This window comes from Chinchilla lanigera, unplaced genomic scaffold (assembly GCF_000276665.1).
Source record: "Chinchilla lanigera isolate Chin_1 unplaced genomic scaffold, ChiLan1.0 scaffold00031, whole genome shotgun sequence".
Classification (NCBI taxonomy): domain Eukaryota; kingdom Metazoa; phylum Chordata; class Mammalia; order Rodentia; family Chinchillidae; genus Chinchilla; species Chinchilla lanigera.
Genome location: NW_004955432.1, coordinates 2,971,782 through 2,992,630, shown reverse-complemented (window position 1 = coordinate 2,992,630; position 20,849 = coordinate 2,971,782).

The window sequence follows — 20,849 nt, the reverse complement described above, 5'->3', positions numbered from 1 at the left end:
TTCCTTTGAGCAATTTCTTTCCCTTTCATATTATCTATTGTACATTTTGGGTTTTATTTACTCTTTCAGGTTCCTACATCAGGGAGACAATATGATGTTTGCACATGTGGGTCCGATTTATTTCACTTATGAGTATGGTCTCTGATTGTATCCATTTACCTATAAAAGCCTAGAGTTTATTGTTTTTATAGCTGAGTAATATTCCATTGTATAAAAATACAACATTTTTTTTTTGTCCATTCTTCAGTTGATGGGCATTTGGGTTGTTTCCAAGATTTAGCTATGACAAATTGTGCTGCTATAATCATGGGTGCACATATATCGCTGTAGTACGATGTTTTTAATTTTTCTGGAAAAATACCCAGAAGGGGAATAGCTGGGTTAAGTGGGACTTCTAATCCGAGTTTTGTGAGGAATCTCCAAACTGACTTCCACAGTGGTTTCACCAGTCCACACTCCATAGAACTCATTTTTATTTGTTTTATTCTTATGTTTTCCAACAGTGCTGGGTTCAAACCTCAGTTCTGCCATTAACTTGTGATGTGACCCTAAGTAAATTAATTAACATTTCTTTGTCTCAGTATTCCAAACCTCTAGGGGAAACTGGCCTAGATAGATGCTGAGGCTCCTTTCAGATCCAAATTCTGTGATACTTTTGCTCGTAGGTTTGGGGATTATATCAGGCAGGGTTCTCCAGAGGAACAGAATGAATAAACTATATAATATAAGAGGGGTACATTAGATTGACTCACATGGTCAGAGGCTGAATAGTCCCCCAGTGGTTACCTGGATGGGATGCCTGAAAGCCAGTAGCTACTCAGCCCAAGAAGCTAGAAGCCTCAGAGTAAGAGGGGCCAATGATGCAGCATCAGTCCAGAGCTGAACTTGAAAGCCCCTGGAGAGGCTGTGATGCAAGCCTGTGTTCAAGGCTGAAGAATCTGGAGTCAGATCACTCAGTAAGAGTTGAGTGTGAGGGCAAGCTTCCCCCTTCTGCTTCTTGTTCTGTGTAGGCTCCTCTTAGTGCTGCTCACGTTCAGGCCGGGCCTCACTTCTTAGTTCCAACCCGGATGATGGTCCTCTCTGGAAACTCACCCAGATACATCCAGAAGTGTGCTTTACTAGTTTTCTACGTGTCTCTCCACCTGGTAAAATTGATAATCATGAGTAACATCACAGCAATTTACCGTGTTTGCCCTAGATTTTGATTTATCACCATCAGCAAGTGTGAAGAATATTTCATACATAATGTCCTTTAATTACAGCTTAAAATACAAAGATGCGTGAGAAGTGTGTTCTATTCATACAGGACAGCTAGTTCTTCTTGCTATTGATTGCTGCATAACAAATCACCCCAAAACCTAGTGGTTTAACATAACATTTACTTATTTTGCTCATGCAGCACAGTTTGAGCAAGGCTCAGCTGGGACAGCTCATCTCTGTTCTACTTAATGTCAGCTGGGCTGGATCAGCTGGGATCGGTGGATTCATTTGTAAAGGGCTCACCGACTGGCAAGTCGGTGCTGGCTGTTACCTGAGAGTTCAGTCACTCAGGCAACTTATGCTTCTTCCAGTATCGACCCCAAGAGTGAGTCTCTGTGATAGTCAGCTTCCCACTACTGTGAAAAAACACTTGAGATAATCAACATAGGATGAAGAAAGTTGTTTTGGCTAGTATCTCAGAGGTTTCAGTCTGTGGTCAGTTGTTTGTCACTTTTGGACAGAGATAGGCAGGGGAAGTTTGCTATTAAACCATCTCACAGCAGCCAGGAAGCAAGGGAGGGACAGGAAGGGGCTGGGGGCCCAGTATCCCATACAGGGGCATGCCTCCAATGACTTAACTTCCTCCCACTAGCTTCTGCCTCCTAAAGATGCCACTGGCTTCCATAGCACCAAACTTGAGGACCACTCCTTAAACACATGGGCCTTTTGGAACATTCCAAACCCAAAGTGTAGCAGAATCCAGAGAAGACAGAGTGGAAGATAAATGGCTGCCATTGTTTCAGTCTAGAGTGTCCCCCAAACACTCATATGTCAAAGGCCTGGTCCCTGGTTTGATGCTATAAGAGATGATGGAACCTCTGAGATGAGACCTGAAGCCTGGTGGCAGGACTTTAGGCCATGGGGGCAGCGCTTTCCAAGAGAATTGTGGGAGTCTGGTCTCTTGCTCTGTTTCTCTGCTCCCCAGCCATGAGGTGAGTGGTTCTTCTCTGCCATCATGCTTCTGCCATGATGTATTGCTACTTTGTCACAGGGCCCAAGCAGTGGGACCAACAGACGGTGAACCAAAAACTCTAAAACTGTGACTAAAATAAGCCTTTTCTCTTTGTAAACTGACTATCTCAGATATTTGCTATACTGACAGATGCTGGCTATGTAGCACAATGGCCTTTTAGAGTATAGCCTTGGAAGTCATGCCATGTCCTTTCTGCCTTAGTCATAGCTTTCCTGGGCTCAAGAGAGAAACGAGAGGCCAAAGATAGTGGACATAGACCCAGTTTCCGGTGGGAAGAGCATTACAGTGTTATTACACTGAAAAGGCTAATAAATAGTCAGCAAGCTTCAATGTTCCAGTTGCCCCTTACCAGACCAAGCTAAGACTTTCCTGACAAAGGAAAACATGAGGCTGTTTTAACCAAGAGCACACAGCCCTATGAACTCCTTTTACCCTCTGCAGAGTTTTCCATCTTTAATTAGCACAACCACCGGGAATCTCCTTTGTCACACTTTAAATTCTTTGAGTTTTTCCACTCTACCAGTTCCTCAGTTAATGTATTTGATATGGTGTGTGTTCCCTTGCCTGGCAATTTTCTCCTAAGCTTTGGTAGTCTTTGTTTTAATCTTTGACATGTAGGGTGTTAATTAATAGGCATTTTGTTAACTCTCAGTACTACTTATATATGGGTTTTCCTCTGGGGAGGGTGAGGGGTGAGATGATGGGGCTGTGCTCCTCACCTTTACCTCAGTGAAAAAATAGAACTATAGGGCAGAGAAGCAGAGGGGCACCAGGTTACTTGGCATGTATTCAGTTTGGGGACCTCATTTATTAGGAATAAAAGCTGGGCATGGTGGAGCATGCTTGTCATCCCTGCACTTTAGGAGGCTGAGGCAGGAGGACTACAAATGCGAGCCCAGACTGGGCAACCTAGTGACTTAGCAAGACATGGTCTCAAAAAAATTTTTTTAAAAATAAAAGAAAGTGCTGGAGATGTAGCTCAATGTGAAGGCCCTGGGTTCAATCTCCAGTCCTAAAAAAAAAAAAAAAATCCGCAAGTATTTTTGTGAAAACAACAAATATTTATTTAGAATAAAACAGATTCCAAGCAATTACAAATTTTAAAACAAGTGAGAAGTAAATCTCTTTTGGGGGTATGAATAAAGAGTTATCTTCTAAGGAGCTCCTTCGTGTGCTAGAAGCTTCTGTGTTGTGACCCAGGGTGAGGTTCATTTGGAGGATGGGATCCCCAGGCTTCCCAGCCTCCTTTCAGCAGCAGTGCAATACTTTTAGCTTTCTCTTGGCTTTAGTAAGGAACAGCAGTTCTGAGGGATGGGAAAGAGCCTTGCTCCTGTAGGGAAATGACTCGTCCATGAGAGACCGGGGTCTTTTCTTGTGGATCAGCCCCTTCTGTGGAAATTAATGAACTTCTCTGGACTTTTCCTCTATCTTTATACCATATAATCATGGGACTCGAAGGCTTGCTTCCTGTAATTCTATAAGAGAAACCAGGTGATGTGGTTAGGCCCTGCTTGATGCTGGGGATACTGGAATTCACAAACATGTCTTCCCTGTGCTGTGAGAGCAGACTTCCTGTCTTTGTGTGTGCTGAGGGTGGGGGGAAGTCAGCTTGGCCCATCCCACCACTCTGCAGCTGTGATTCTTGTAACATTTCATTTTGATAAATGGCATTTCCTTAAGACTCTGCCATAGAACCATATGAGATGATAATGTGTTTTTAAAGTACTTAAAGAGAGTTAGAGACACAAGTGAGGTCATGTGTGTTAAATGTTACATGGAGCCATTGACAGCATGCATTAAGATTTTTGGCATTTAAGGAAATTACTAGTAAGGGAAGAGGGCTCCATTAAGTCACCTCTGATAGAAAACTCCTGCAAGCCACAGTCCAGAGAGGCAGAGTGTGGGCCTCTTGGTTGATTTTCCGGGGCTCATTACCTGCAAGGGGAGCGGGAGCACTTCTCAAGGGAAGGGTTCACTGCTGCTTCACTCTCTTCTTCCCCATCTTCTTGGAATCGTCCATTGAAGAGGGTGCGGCCCTGTTCTTTCCCACTTTATGTTACCACGCACTGTGTTCTCACACACTGGGTAGCCTCTGGGTAACAGTTTCTATCTACAGCCTGTGGCCTGGTGACTTTGATAATGGTTGACAAAAGTCCCAGTTCAGTGGGATGCACTGGATAAATTCTATTGAAGTGTGTTGTGTTGAGTTTGGGTCACTTACAAAAACTAAATATTCTTGTATGATGCAAGGACTTTTTTTTCTCTCTGTTTTCCTTTTTGAAATAATTGGCCTCTTTTAGATTTTTTCCTTTTTTAATTAAATGATTTTTAAAAATAAAACTATTTCTGAATGTTGTTTTGAAATCCAAATATATTACCAAGGCCTTAAAAAATCTCTCCTTTAACTGTTCTACTATAAAAGTGATGTATTTTAATGGAAGAAAATTTATAAAAATGAAAAAGGTCTAAAGGAAAAATTTTAAACCTAACATACCTTTCATAACACCAAATGATAACTTCACCTCTAATTTTACACTCAAGAAACATCAAAGATATACACCACATGCATATGATTGAGGAATTAATTTGTATGGTATACTTACACTAAATAAAAAGATTTTTATGGCTATGTGCATTTTAAACTTTTTAATGTCTTATCAAACTTAAATTTCCATATGTTGTATCATAGTATACAAACATCTTTTAAAAGTGATCAGCATATCTGAATACTGGAAGTGTATATATTTCAATTTTTCTTGTTAGGCATCTTCCCTTTGTATACAACTGAAAAATAATAGCATTTGATTAATAACACATATTTTAAAAGCTTAAGTAGTACTAAAACTTCCCATCTCTCACCACCCCTGTGTCACACTTAACAAGACACTTTTAAAAACCTTTAACAGGTTTTTATTTCAGTACTTGGTGCTGTGTAGCTAAACATTATGGTACTGTTACATTGTGTTCTTTGATTTATCCATTTTAGACATTTTTTATTGTCTGCCTATTTGTCTGTAAACCCTAATGAGGATTTAGCTGTCCTACATTGTCTCCTCCCTACCTACCCCTTACCATATGCACTTTATCCTTTCTTCCTCTTTTATGTGTATCAAATCATTTTAAATAAAATCAATAATCAGCATTTATATTATTACATCAGCTATTAGAGATAAACAGTATGTTAGGACTACATCCCATAAATGTGTTAGTTAAATGTGTTTCTTGTATACACCATATTGTTGGATTTTGTTTCTTGATCCACTCTGCCAGTCTGTTTCTTTTGATTGGTGAATTGAGGCCATTCACATTAATGGTTATAACTCATATGTATTGACTTATTTTTGTCATGTTATTTTCCCACTGTTGGTTCTGTACTTTCTCCCTCTGTTTAATTGGTTACCTGGCTTGATGGTTCTTTTCTATTGTTTGTCTTAAAATTGTGGTCATTTTTATCTCTTTGTAGAATATCATTCAGTACTCTGTAGGGTTGGTTTGGTGCTCATGAATTTCTTTAGTTGTTCTTTGTCATGGAAGTATCTCATTTCTCCATCAATTTTGAAAGACAGTTTTGCAGGGTATATCAATCTGGGTTGGAAGTTGAAGGTCTGTGTTGAGAAGTCTGCCATGATTCTGATGGGTTTTCCTGCATAGGTGATCTGTTTTTTCCCTAACAGCTTTTAATATTCTGTTCTTTTGCTGAATTCTGGGATCTTGATTAGCATATGTCTGGGTGTAGATTTACTTTGGTTATGGTGAATTGGAGTTCCATATGTCTCATTTAAGTGTATGTCAGGTTTTCTCCCATGCTTGGAAAATTTTCTGCTATTACTTCTGCAAATAATCTTTTTATGTCATTCATATTGTTTCTTGCTCTTTTGTTGACACCTATCAGTCTTAGATTGTTTTCCTTTGCCTCATCTTGCAGCTGATGTGTTATTTGCTGTTTACTTGTTATTTTGAAGAGATCTGTTCTTTCATGATCACTAGCTGCAATGCTGTCTTCAGGGTGTGAAAGTCTATCTTCCATTTAGTTCAAGCAGTTTTGCCAGCTTTCAATGTAATTTTTAATTTCCAGGTTGGCTCTTTGAATCTGTTTCATGCATTCTAATTCTTTCCTATACTGTTCATTCAAGGTTTTCATCATTTTTCTGTGTTCCTCTATTTTTTTTATCTATGTCTTATTTCCATATGCTGAGCAATTCTTTTATTATGGTTGTCATTTATTTTTTTTTAACCTGAGTAATTATTTCTGATTTGATTTCCTTTATAGCCTGATGAGGTTGGCTCTTTACTTCAGTTGCTATCCATTAGCTGTTTGATTTCTTGGGTTGATTCTCTACAAGGCTTATCTTTCCCCTTCTTGTAGCCCATTTTTTTTTTTTTTTTTTTGTGTGTGTATTTCTCTTTGGTACACTTTGGAAAATTTTCATGACTTCATCCTCTAATATTTCTGATGGATTTTGTGTTTAACAGCTTTCAAAGTGGCCCTGAGGCATCATTTACTCCTTACACAATTTAGGACTTGCTTATTAATAATGGGAATAATCTATGTAAGATTTTCCTTGTTTCATTTTCTCTGTCACTACTCCTTTTTTTCCCTTAAGTTACAATTACACAAATATTGAGACTCACACATGTGTTTTAAGTGACAGTTGCTGTAACAGTTGGAGTAATTGTGCACAATTAATTTAAGTGCTGAGACTTCACAGAGTCTGTCCCCAGAGGGAAGTCTGTAGGAGCTAAATATGTTAGGTTCTCCCTGGAAGATTGTGAACACCTGCAGAGTACTTGCTATTTCTTCTTTCTGCTTGACCTGACACCTGGAGAGTCAATCCTGGTAGGCATCAGAGTGAGCTCAGCATGGAGTCTTTTTGAAGGGATTCCTGAAAAGCTTATATCACTACCTCTTCTATTTACAGAGAGACTAGAGAAAGAGGCAGACAGTAGGCTTCAGGATTCCTGACAAGAACACTGTTCCTCCAGTCCCCAGGGGAGGGAAGCAGATATTTGGCATGCTACTCCCCAGGACAGTGGTTGCAAAAATAGTGCCTGAGGTTTGAGGGTAACCCTGAGTATTAGGGTTCTCTAGAGAAACAGAGTTAACAGATTGTATGTTACACACACACACACAAACACACACACACGAAGAGAGACACACAGGCAGTGAGTTGTTATAAGGAAGTGGTTCATATGATTATGCAGGAAGTCTCAAGATCTGCAGGATGAACCAGCAAGCTGGAGTCTAGAGAGCAGATGGTTAGTTTCAGTCTGAAGTTCAACAGAGTCAGCCCCAAAGGAGCCAATATTGCCATTAGAGTCTGCATCAGGACAGCCCTGTTCAAAGCTGCCAGGTAAGAAGGATGGTCTCTTACTTGTAGGAAAATCAGCCTCTCTCTTCTATTCAGGCCTTCAACTGATCAGAGAAGGTGCACCCACACCAAGGAGGGCCACCTACATGTGCTTTACTTGGTCTACCACTTAAATGTCAATCACATCCACAAATACCCTTACAGAAACACACCAGAAAAATGTTTAACCAGATATCTGGACACTTCATGGCCCAATCAAGTTGATACATACAATTAACTGTCACATTGTGGAACCTCAGACAAAGGCCTGGATGGCTTTCAGAGCTGCTGATGGTTCAAGAAATAAAGCTGTTCTTCATGAGATTGGAGGTGCTGGATGAGTTCTTAGCCCACCCACCCAGTACCCAGCAGAGCTGGTACCAGATTCCATTGCAAAAGAGGGGGCAGCTAGGCAAGGAGCCAGACAGAGGGGCAGCCCCTCCCCATATGGCAACTGCCACTGATCGGGCAGAGGGAGAGAAGAGGCATGCTGAGTTCTACAAGTGACCTCTGCTGGGGTCACCTGTTTGCCTATTCAAGAGCTCCCTGGGCAGAGGTCTCTGACACACAGTCCAATAGGTGACAGCAACTTTCAACGGGTTCATCTGCATGGGGAGATGGCAACAGTAGGCAGATGGAGACCACACCATCCAAGTGCACACATGTGCATATACATGCAAACACGTGTACACACATATGCACACAAACTCAGTAGAAGCAATGCTGGGACAGAGAGGAGGGCGTGTGAGACAGCAGGTCCTGAAATTCCATCTCCAGGATGGGGCACACACCCCCATAGGACTTTGAATCGACTGCTAATAATTCCTTGTATTTCCTGAATTTCATAGAGTAAGACTTGGCTGCAACTTGAGGTATGTAAATGTCCTGGATGATTGAATACAGCTGAATGGCTCCATGCAGCCTTCCTGAGCAGGACTGAAAAGGCTGCCAGAGGACATGAATCAGCTCCAAGATTGCTGGTCACTTAACAGAGACTTTTCAACCATACATGTTGACCCAAGAGGACAAAACCTGGTGGGTACCCAGCGTACTGGGTCAGTGGTCCTATATGAGGCATGTGCGAAAGCTACAGGAGACTTCTAAATATTCACCCTCAGACAGGGTTCTAACATTTTATTTGTATAATTAGAGTGTTTTTAAAAAACTCATATGACGACAACAACAAGGGTAATCTACAGACTTGGAAGTCAATTAGCTGGTGGCTTGTGCATTGACCGTGGCCTCTGAGGTGGGTGTGCCAGTCAGCCCAGCTTGCTGATGGAGCTATTACTCATCAGGAGACTGCAAAGGGCAGAGGGCTTGGTGTGCAGATCAATGCAGACCATTACCACTCCTGGGAAATCGATCTGAAGCTCCCCTGACCAATGATGAGTGAGCAGCCCCACCTTGGTATTTAACACATGAGTAGGGCAACCACTGAAAGCATCCTCCAAGCTGGATGTTTGGAGAGTGAGCAGTAATATTAGCGATAATCCACTGCAAACAGGCCTGGCCATTTCCACAGCCTTGAGTGTACGCCGTTCCAGGAGTGGAGGTCACCTCAAGGTCAGACCCTTGTGCTGCACATGGGCCGGAGACAGTCCATGCTGTGACTTTCAAGAATTACAAAGGGTGTAGGCCAGTGTTACCCAGCAGAAAATCAATGTAAGATGCATATGTAGTTTAGAATTTCCTAGTGCACACATTTAGAAAAGGAAAAGAAACTGAAATTAATCTTCATAATGTATTTAACCCAATCTGCTCATATGATGAGCAGAATTCTGGTCCCTGAAGATGTGCATGTCATATTGCTGCCACCTGTGAATTTGTGACTTTATGTGGCTTTATAGAGTTTTGCACATGTGGTTAAGGTAAAGACCACAAGATGAGGAGAGAATTCTGGATTATTTGGGCCCAGTCTAATCACTGAGTCTTTAAAAGAAGGAACATTTCCTGGCTGTCGTCAGGGAGATGGACAGCAGAGGAATGGTCAGTAGGTGGAGCACTGCTGGCGTTGAAGGGGGCAGAGCACTGGCCAAGCTATGCAAGTGGCTCCTAGAAGCCGGAAGAGGCAAGGAAACAATGAACACAGCTCTGTCAGCACCCATTTTTAGGTCACCCGAGGCCCGTTTCAATTGAACTCTGGGACTGTAGGACAGTAAAATTGTATTGTTTTAAGCCACTAAGTTTGTGGTGATTTGTTATTCAGCAATAAGAAATGAATGCAATCCAACATATTCTCATTTTAACATTTGAGCATAGAAAACTATTAATGAAATACTTTGCATTCTTTAGTTTGCACTAAATCCTAAAGTCCCATGTGTATCTTACAGTCAACGCACATCTGATTCTCATTTCAGACGAGCCACATTTTACGTGCTCAGCAGCCACCACACTGAACAGACACGCTAGGCTCTTTGCCCCGATACTGAAATCCAGACTCTCCAGGACTGACTTATCCTGCTGGGGCGTCCTTCCAGAGCACCCCTCTAAGATGGCCCCATTTCCAACCAGGGGCTGGAATTTCTGTGAGTGAGCATGTGTACACACTCACGTATGTGTACGTGTGTGGGTTTATGCTTGCTCGAGATCCCTTCGCTGTGCACTTAGTTCCATCAGCCTCAGCCTACAGCTGTCTCCTGGTCTCCACTTTGGAGGGCTGGCTTTTCTTTTGGATTTGCCTTTCCTTTGGACCTGTGTTGGAGCAGTTCCAAGACACCCAGACAGTCTAGGAATGGGACTGAAAGGGAAGGACAGCACTATGGTGGAGGCATGCTCCCCGCAAGAAATTTTTTTCAGAGGGGTTGCACTGTCTTCCAGTTCTTCACTAGATCATGGAGAAATACACAACACAGCCAACTCTTACAGACAGGGCTTGCTGTAAGAAAGTGCAAATGAAGGTTATTTCCATGTCCTGGGCCACTGTTCACACAAAGGCAACCAGCAGCGTTCAGACCACTCTGCTGGTCTTCTAAATCACGGCCTGTAGTGATCACGTCCAGGTTGCAGGACAGAGCGGCTAATTTGTCTCTGTTTAATTTGCTGGTGATCCTACTCATAAGGAGGAAGCCAGCAGAAGGCAGAGGGCACGGTATCCTAACCTGCAGATAATGCCTGTTAATATTATATGTGCTAAGAGGTCACGAGGGACGCTTTGTGCTTGCTGAAGGTTGTATGGCTGTCATGAAACAAGCAGAAAAGAAAATCCTCCTTTCTTCTTCTTTCCCTGAAAAAATAAGCTATTTGCCTCTGATTAAATTTCACAGAGAAATGATCCATCACTTGGGCAAATAACCATACCCTCTATCTGCTTCTTCTGGTACCTGCTTCTGATTGTAATTCATTTATTTCTGGCGCATGCATTGTATTTCTGATTAGACTCAGGTGAAAAATAGAGTGACAGTTGCATTTATTGATGTGTTTTGCTCTGGTAGTCCGAGCTGTGGGTGGTTCTGAAGTGCATGCAAAAGCGTTAGCCTCCGAATTACGCATTTCTACAGGATCCCTGAGGTGGGGTCAGGGGACTTCTCTCTGGGGATGAGGTGGTAGTGGAATGCTGAATGGAACTACCGTGACTGCAGAAGAATAGATGGTACAGTTAGTGTATATGGTCTGGCTTTTCCTTGGGCAGATTATTAGCTCTACAAAGAATCACATGCAGTGCTACACACATGAATAAAACCCATTCATTAAACTGGGTGTGGGGAATTTTGCCAAGGAGAGTCTAGTGATAATACCACCCTGCCTCTATTTTCAAGCTGCTGGCTGAGTGTAGCCCAGGTTCCCTTTTGACCCTCTTGTGTGTGTGTGTGCATGTGTATATGTGCATGCGCTCGTGCGTGTGCTTGTGTGTGTGTGTGTGTGTGTAAGTTGGAACACTCCTGGGGAATGCTCCCCAGTGTTCTCAAGAGAATAAAAGTGTGAGGGTGTAAAGTAGTCTCACTCTGCAGGTTTTTTCTCACCCTCTGCTCTCGAGGAGCACTTACAGGATCTGTGAGGGTTGAAGCCTGGTAAAAGATCTTGCCCTTTGTTATCATCAAGGGTCCCTGGCAGATAAGGTGTGAGCTTACTCTGGACACCTTGTTCTGGGGAATCGCAGATGGGCTCCCAGCTAGACTGCCAGGCTGATGGGTTTTCAAAGAAAACGCAGAAGCTTTTCTTTCCTGCTGTGGTGCTACAGCTTGTGACTAGGTGCCGCTTGCTCACAGCTGACCCCTTCCCAGGGGATTCTCTAAGCTCTTACTTGTGCCCACGGTCTGGCTTGACCTTCAGAACCCTCTAGGATCTGGCTGCTCTTGTACGAGCTCCTGCACCTGTGCTCTGAGCCGACTGAATGACCCTCCCTTCACCACACAAGCCCTCCACTTTCTCAGCCTGTGGCTCTGCTCACGCCGCTGTGCTTCAGAGCGCCTCTTCCTCTCTACTTGCACGTGCCCAGTACTCACAATCTTTCAGGCTCCACACCTGGCTCATCTTTCCATAAAGCACGCCTCTTCCCTTGGACTGTCCTCCTCTGAACCCATGGGACTTGGTGTCCATTCCACTCAGATTTCTTTCCGTAGTCATTCATGGTCCTCATTCCTTTTGCCTTCTAGACAGTAGGTTTGTTGAGGGCAGGGCCCACATAACGTTTATCTTCCTCCTGTGACATCTGACACATACCAGGCGCCTGGCCACTGTTTGTTGGATAAATGAATGCACAAACACTGATCAAAAGCTGCAGGATAGATGCTTGTGGACAGTGTTTGTCAAAGTGCCTCCCAAGAACCTGGGACAGATCAGGCGCCTGCTAGAAAGGCCAGCTCACGGTCACTGTGGAAGTGAGGGCTGGGAACCCCTGCTTTACGTAAGATTCCTGAGAGGTCTGACCTTTGAGAGTCCAGAAAGACTTACAGGATAGCTCAGCCCAGATGGTGCTGGTCCCCCTCCAGCTACTGACCCAGGGAGTCTGGAGTGTGGCTTCTTTCCTAGGGTCCAGGTGTTGGAGGCTTGATTCCAAGGGCAGTGATGTGGAGGGTACTGGAAATGTTAATGGGTGGTCCATAGGTCAGTTGAGGCATTAAGGTAGTTTCCTTGGGATCCCTTGGCAGCTTCTGAGGAAGGGTGGTTATAAAAGTCTGAGTATGGCCCCACACAGCTGTCTTCCTTCTTGTTTGGCAGTATGATCACTTGTTTCCTTACACTCACCTTTGCCATTGCCATGATGAGATGTAGCTGAGAGGTCCCTGCAGATGGTGAGCGAAATAAACCTTTCTTCATAAGTGAGCTACCTCAGGTTTTTTGTTATAGTGAGAAACAACTGACAGATGAATACGAGGCTCAGAGAAATTTTATTCCCACTGATAAATGAATATCTCACTGATACCAGAGAGGGCATTTCTATCAGCTTTACAGGTGCAAAAGGAAAGTTAAAATGACTATTAGTTCTTATTTGTAAGAAGTCTGTCATCTATCACAGAAACTCTTTCTAAACCAGGGACAAAAATGCTTCCTGGGAAGATGGTTTGATTTGTATGTGTCCACTAATCTAAGTGTTGCAAAGTATTGGTTGCTGCTTTGGAGGAGACTTGTGTTAGGAAATTCAAAGGTCACTGGCTTATTAAAAAGAAACTAAAGTTCACTTATTTTTAAAAATATCTTGAGTGAGTAAAGCAATTAAGGAAATTCAGCTAGAGTCAGAGCAAAAAAAAAGAAGTAAAGAAGTTCAGTTGGAATAAAAGAAAACCTACAACATCCCAGTGAATATTTTAAATGCATTTAAAATATTAACAGAATAGGGAAATGGTTTTCTTTAGTTACTATGTCCAATGGGTAACTAAGGAAATATTTTATTCTTCCATATTGATTTTTTTTTTTCCTGGTGATTTCACCAAATGTAAAAAAGTCATGAAGAAGTTAAAAAAAATTATCCCCAGTTACATAAAAAGAAAATAACTTCACTGTTTATATAAAAAGCTGTCTCCTGGAGAAAAGTAGTGCAGTAGTTGAGAGGGTCAAAAGAGGCAAAAGGGACAAGTATTTTAAAGACCATGGTGCAGCTGGACCATGACAGCGAATTATAGGAGTTGAGCTGTGGGGAAAATGGCTCAAGGTTCTATTTTCAGCTTTGTGCAAGTCAGAGTTGGCTAACGAGGGCTGCTGGCTGGGCGGCAGGCATGCTTCCAGCCGTGCTACGCGCTCCAGGATGTGGCGCTGGAAGCAGAGTCTGCATGAACTTTCCAGAGCTGCAGCCCCAGGCAGAGCAGCCCCTGGGATCCATTTTGCTAAGCTCTGCACTCTTCTTTTCCCTTTAATTTTCAACTTTATGTCCATTAGGACAAAATTTACCTGGCTGGGTCATTTTTTTCTTTTCTTTTTTTGTGGGGATGGAGATGGAGGCCAGGGCCTCACGTGTGCTAGATGAGTACCTAGCACTGAGCTACTGCCCCAGCCCCCAGCTGGGTCACTGAGACAGAAGTTGCTGAGTTTCATTTGGCTAAAAGTTGCACGTTTACTAAGCCATGCAAAGAGGTTCCTTTCTCTCAGTACTCAAAAACCACTCGAGCCTGATGTTTGCTGAGTGCTTCTTTGGCCCTTTTTAGTCTCCTTTCTATGTGGCAAGGAAGATGGGAGATCTTTCCTAAGTCACTGCAACTGAACTCTGAACGTACAGTGGTGAAACCAAATTTTGACTCTGTGTGTGTTTGTGTTTGTGTGACCTCTGGGACACATGGTATTTATTTTTCTCTCACATCCTGGGCCAGTTTTCCTTACCCAGGTTAATTGCACATCTTTTTTTTATTATTCTGGAAATTGGGCCAACCTTGAAGCCTTAGATAAAGCCATGCTGGCTCTGATTTATGGTGTGAATGTTTTGCTCAGGGTCCCAGAGGCAAATGTCTGCAGAAGCATCTTCCTTCTGAGCCTTTCCAGCTGTGCTCAGAGAACTGACAACGTTGGACGTGTTGTGCCTCTCTCAAAAAATTGAGCAGCATGACATGGACTGTGTGTAATTAACAAGACCTCCAGCTCAGTGTTAGTGAGTGCCCAATGCTACGATGGCTCGTGTGCCCGAAAGAGTCCCATTTGATGTCACCTATCTGGCAGTGAACTCAGTAATTAAGTTCAACAAAGGACATTGCCTGTGTGGGGTCCTCATCATGAAGTCATTGTCCCCAGGATGGAGAGAGATTACAGTATGCAGTGGGGAGATGGGATCAAGGCCCCTGCTGTCACTTAGTTGCATGACAATGCTGGGCTCCACGGGACTGCTGCTCAAGGCTCTCAGATCACACTCTGCAGGGAGGATCAAGCGGCTCTTTCTGAAGAACTCACATGTGTGAGACTGGTATTAACACTCTGAAGAATGAGTATTAAAAGGGGCATTAGAATCCTGGATGATCTCCCGTGATGAGCTTTTCAGGGAGAAAGTAGTATATATCTATGTATCTGCGCATCTGTATCTATAACCTGGCTCTGACTGTGCCCTCCCTTTGCTTTGTCTCTCCCACATCCTCGGGCTTTCGAGTTTATGCCAAGCTTCAGTAGTGCCACGATGACTCTGGGATGTAGCGGCACTGTGCATGCTGTCGTATTCCTCCTCCGGCTATGAACGCTGAGCACAAGTCTTTCACTCCCACCACTGTCTCTTCCTTGGTTCTGCCCAGTTTGTGCTTGGTTATTTACTTATGGATGCTGTGGTTTTTTGCATCAGGATATTGGTTACAAAGGCTTAGAGTCCCGAAAACAATTTGTCAAAATAACACTGCATAGATGATTTCCTGGCTGGGTGGATTATTCTGTTCATCCAGTGGGCAGTAGAGCTGCTGATGGCAGCACATCGCTCTGCAGCAGCTCCGGATGTGGCACCGTATGAAGCCCGCTGCATCTCCTCTGCTGGATCTCACCAAGAAGTGGCTTCAACCAAGTCCTCTCTCCAGGCAGCCTAGAGGCCTGGACGACACCTTCTGCATATCCAAGCTGATACTGGCCTGGGTATAAAGAAACAATCAGCCTGGCAAGGCGGAGGGGCTTCCACCATCAGCTTTTTGTGCTAAATATAAGGAACAAAACTAAAAACAAAGAGGAGTCAGAGGGGGAGGTGGCTCACTGTGCAGTTACTTCCACTGTGACTGTGGGTCCCCTCTGCCCTGAGGGACGGAGGTGGGAAGGTACAGGGTCTGCTGCTCCTTATAGGAATTGCTCAGACACAAGTCAGATCCTCTGGCCCATCTGCAGAACCCAGGGCCCAGAGCCTGGGTCGGCACACCTGCTTCCAAGCACTGTATGTGGAAAACATCTTTGGTGTTGCTCTGGGTGAGGCTGATGGGTTTTACAGAATAACCCTGCTTGGGAAAGGCTGTTTATTGTTGGGCTTGGCAGAATACTTTTAACTCTCAAAATGTACACAATAAAGTAGCTGGTGAAAAAAACTTAAGTGAGTAAAAAGTAGAATGCTCAGTGAGAACACTGATGTTTACCTCCTGGGAGGTTGTTTGGTATCATGTGCTTTGGAAATTCACTACTGACATCTAGTATTGCCCTTCTCAGCATGGGGACATTAACTGCACTGTGAGCTTCTTGCCACTGTTACTAAGACATTGAGATACAAATGTATTAGTCTGAACCATGTGGTTTTGTATTGCAAGTAGGGTTGAATGATAATTTCATGATTTGACCTAAGAAATAGCTTTCTCTTTGGAGGAAGGTATACATGGACTGGGAGTCAAAATAATAACTTAACAATAGACACAAAATGTTTATGAATGACATGTAAAGCCTGGCGTGGTGGGTGATGTCTGTAACCCCAGCATTCAGGGAGGCTGAGGCAGGAGAACTGCAAGTTTGAGCCCAGCCTGGGCAGTTTAGTGATCTGGGGTGAGGACACATTCAGGAAAGCACCCTGTTAGGCCATTTTGTCTCTGTGTGACGTCACAGAGTGTACTTATAAGTGTAAGTACTTATAAGTGTACTTATGCCAAACGTCACAGAGTGTACTTATGCCAAACGGCCTCTTGGTGCCCTGGAGATGTGGTCAGCGCCATGGTGCACCTGCTGTACAGTAAGCTTGTGTTTAAGGACTACATGGGAAGATGACGATAAAAATTCGAGCAGAGTAAGTCTGTGGGCCAGTCATAGCATTGCTCACTGCTGTTAACTATCATGTATTCTATACGGCATGGTGTATTCTCTATTGCTCTATTACAAGCAGTGCAGTAGGTGTGTTTACACCAGCGTTGCCACAAGCTCGTGAGTGGTGTCACTAGGAAACAGGAGTTTCTCAACTCCATTCTAAATGTAGGGCATTTGCAGCCCACCGCTGAACTAAATGTCACTAGGTGGTACTTGTCTACCTCGATCACCCACCTTTTCTGCAAGAGTTGACTCTGGAGGTTTTCCAGAAACAACTCCACTGTTAGACTCCCCAGCTCTGTGCATATGGTAGATGTTTGGCGGAATTGCTGCAGACAGCGCCCAAAGCAGAGCTTGTGTCGGAGCCACTGTAGAATCCAGGAGCAAACAGGCAGGTTCCCTAGAGACTGCCCTGGAGGACACGGGGCTCACTTAGATGTATGCTTGCAGGTTGTGTTTCTTTTAAAATCAGGCACGTTACTCTATAGTCACATCTTGTGAGGTAGGGTTTAGGGCTTCTAGAATCCCCAGAGAGGCATTTGTCCCTTCTGCCTGGATTTTACTCAGTCTCATTTCCCAGTTGAGTGGCAGTGCCCTGGAAGTTTCTTTCTCTCCTCGATCCATGAGGGGTTTTACTTTATTGTTAGGGCTTTGCTCTTGTAGTGTTCACCAAGCTGCTCAGATGGCTGGTGTCTCACTTGTGGTTTCTAGTACACAGGCAAGCCAGACTGTTCAAGTTGTACAGCACAAGACTGCACGTGTCTTTTCTCTCAGTGACTTTCTGTTCGGCAGGGTAAAGGGAAATCATGCCCTTCCTGACACAGTTAAATAAGAGGTCGCAATTACCACCTATCCTAAGAAGTGATAAAAGTCTGGGTCCTGATTTTGAATTAACGTGCTGTGTTACTATAGGCAAGTTCTTCGCTGTCTGTCAACACCAATTTGTTCCCAGGCCTATTTTAATGGACCCATTAAAAAAATCTCCCAGGTACTACAAAATAATTTAAGTTTTTCTAAGACCTTGTATATATAGTTTGGCTATTGTTTAAATTATTCTATCATCCTTAAATGTCACCTTCGTAGAGAGGCAAAGAGGATAGCTCAGAAATGGGTAAGTTGGTAGGAAAATCCAGATTTTATTTATTTATTTATTTTTTGCCTTTTTGAGACAGGGTCTCCCTATGCAGTTCAGGCTGGCCTTGAGCTCACTTAGCCCAGGCTGGCCTTGAACTCACAATGCTCCTCCTGCCTCACCCTCCCAAGGGCTGGGATTACAGGCATATGCCACCACGCCTGGCAAAAATCCAGGTTTTAAAATGGTTGGGGTCATTGAATTATATAGAAATGATTTAAATATTTAAAAAATATTTTCCTCTTTATGAGAAAATATCGCATTAGGAATGATCCAGGGGTTCTGGAGGGTTGCTCTTAACACCTGAAGTTTCTCAGTTGCTTTATATATTTGAAAAGAGGGAATCCTGCTGAGTTAGTCATTTGTGTTAGAGTAAGTTCATAGTCACCTTGATGTATGTGGAGACCGATGAAGTGCTTGTTTTACTGTTTTGAATAAGAGCTGTACAATTAGGCGGAAGAATGTCATTCACAGGATTTTTGGCATTAACTTAGGTTTTGGGCTTATGTGATTAGAATATTTCGGTTTGTCATCTCGGTTGTTTGACATCCCGGGCTACAAGGAGACCATTCCCTACAGAAGTTAGGGCTTGTGTCCTTGCTGGTGGCACCCTGCCACCTTGTGGCCACCTGTGACTCCAGCATTGTGCCTGTCCCTAAGTGCGGCGCAGGCTGCCTATAGCTGAGCAGGCATGGCCCACGCAGTGTGTGGCAGGCACTTGCTTCCAGGCTCACCCTGTGGGCTCTGTCCGTTACTTACAGACGATTCTGTTGCTCACTCGTTGTTTGCATTGTCCCCAGTCCCACGGAGAGGCCACACTCCTCTCATGCTTTAAGAATGCTCACAGAGCCGCTGGGATGGCAGGCACAGAAAGGTAGGGTGCTGGAAATATTGGTGATGCTTCTTCTTCAGGTAAGCCACATCTGCAGGTGAAAGGCCAGCTTCTTCCTGGATCTGCAGATTAAACTGTTTATCCTTGGGAGGGCCAGCAAACCTCCGTCCTCAACAAAGAGAGCATTTTATCAGAGCTACCTAATGTTTTTACCACATTTCCCGGCATCTGTCTATGGTAGGTACAATTTTCATCCTCATTTTACGTATTACTGAAATTCAGAGATAGAAAATAACTTTTTGAAGCTCACTCAGGTGATAAACATTTGAACCAAGATTCAAACCAAGTAACTGGACTCCTTTTAAACGCTCTGGTCTGGGAAAAATGAAGTAAAAACACCTGCTTTCCTCTCAGGTGTAAGATCAAAGGTGATAAAAGTGCAAATAAAAACATTATTTGTAATGAAAACTATCCAGGTGCTGGTTCATATTTATTGCTAATGGCAAGCAAAACTTTTTTGTTTGCTAAATGGAAGAGTAACTTTTCCGAGGGAAATATCCAGAATTGATTAAAAGATTATTTGCAGTTCAATTAATGGTATTCTCTCAACCTCTCATTTTCTAATATGATGTAGTTTTCAAATGATTCAAATTAGAGTCCATTTGTGGGAAGAAAAGAATCAGTTTATAAACTCAATATATAAACGAAAAGGTGCTTTGAAGGGGAGATAACAACTAGACCAGTGGGATGAAGAGCTGAGGATCTAGCCTGTTAGCAACCTGGGGGAATAGAATAGCTAAATTAGATTGAAAAGGGGGAAATGCTCACTGCATTTTGTGTTCTGATTGGGTGAGACGGGGGTTCCTTGGAATGATTGGCATCCTCCGGAGATCCACGCATCTCTCCATCAATGTGAATGCAGTATTTGCATCAAGAAGATAAGTAATATTGGGGTAACAGGTAAACCAAAATTAGTGTATCTTTTTTTCTCAAAGCTAATGTTGAGTTATGGGAAAGAATACTTTAAGAATCCTAGCCATAAATTATAAGGGGAGCATATGGAATGCGGAGTACGTAACCATCTGTCTTAGCCGGAAGATACTGCTCATTTCCTGCGTAGTACACCCATAATCATTGCAGCAACAGGCAAAGCCCAGAGAGAGACCAGGGCTTGGTGAGTGAGTCTTAGGGGCGCGATCCTGTTTGAGACACTGTGGAATCAATGGCGCAGGCACGAGAAACCACAAGTGAGACATTCTGAAAATGTCTGCTTGAGGCTCTGGGATACTACTTGCTGCCTCTGTATTGAGAACCATTTTAGTTTCCTTTATGAGATATAAATTGCTGACATTTGCCACTTAGTATTCACAGCTGGGACACATGACCCTAAGTTAAATATCCAATTTATAGTTCCTGTGCCTTCCATGTCTAAATTTTTTCCCTTATCTACTTGTATTTTGTATTCAGAGATATGCGGGGACTGGAGGTAAAAACACACAGACTTAGTCACACACACACACACACACACACACACACACACACGCACACACACACATGCCTGCATGCACACACACAATTTAATAGGCTATAAATAATCTATGAAATTTGGATTTAAATAACATCAAGTACATTGAAGGAGAAAATAAGTCATAAAAGTAAAGGTTGAATGGGGTATGTGGAAGGGAAAGTATCACCCCCTCTCTGGCGGTGGTGGTGGACAGCATGGATGCAGATTGCTTATATAACTATCTGGCTTTTAAACCACTTTCTTCTCTTACCACTTGTTCCTTTCTAAGTTGCTAGCAGACAGTTTGTAAGGGGTGGGGGAAGGGAGGATTCAATTTGATATAACAGATAAACAGGTACCCAGGCAATTTCAAATTATCTACACTTTGATTCTCTTGACCTATATCAAAGAACATCATGAAACACATTTTTTCTTTCACAAGGAAGATATTTCAGTTGTTTATTACATTACAAGATGGATGTCCACTTTCAGAAGACTGGAATGCATGCCTCTGTTCATTACATCAGGAACCCTTGCGTTTCTTCTGGGTGTTAAAAATAACTAAACCTACGACACAGAGAACTGAGTCCTTAAATGTTTTACTGTCACATCAACCACTAGAAAACTGGAAGCCAGATTTGCAACTCATTCATAGCAAATGTAATAGGCTTGTGTATGTTTTTGTG